Source organism: Acyrthosiphon pisum, chromosome A2 (genome assembly GCF_005508785.2).
Source record: "Acyrthosiphon pisum isolate AL4f chromosome A2, pea_aphid_22Mar2018_4r6ur, whole genome shotgun sequence".
Taxonomy (NCBI): Eukaryota; Metazoa; Arthropoda; class Insecta; order Hemiptera; family Aphididae; genus Acyrthosiphon; species Acyrthosiphon pisum.
Window position 1 is genome coordinate 18298390 of NC_042495.1, and position 402 is coordinate 18298791.

Below are 402 nucleotides of genomic sequence, written 5' to 3' on the forward strand. Positions count from 1 at the left end.
TATCCAAACATGAGATGAGAGTTGATATTCAGTGAATATAACGATTAGACAGTAAAATTCTCTGTAGATATAATAAATATAAATTGAATTCCATTTTGTTATTTATATACTATTATGAATATATTATACTATATATCTAGTATATTGTATATTTTTTTTCGTGCTTTGTGAATGTTAACAAAGAATATATTATGTATTTATATGTAATTCAAGTAAATGGTAAGTACTACTTATGGTTTATTGTGGGCTCAAATATACGTACCTACCTAACTTTAACAAACTTATATTTGACGAAACTTTATATTAAAACGAAATTTACATATCGTAGGATAATTTAAATGTATTTTTTTTATTTACTTATTAATATGATAATATATTGTTATTTATACGCATTTTGTACAC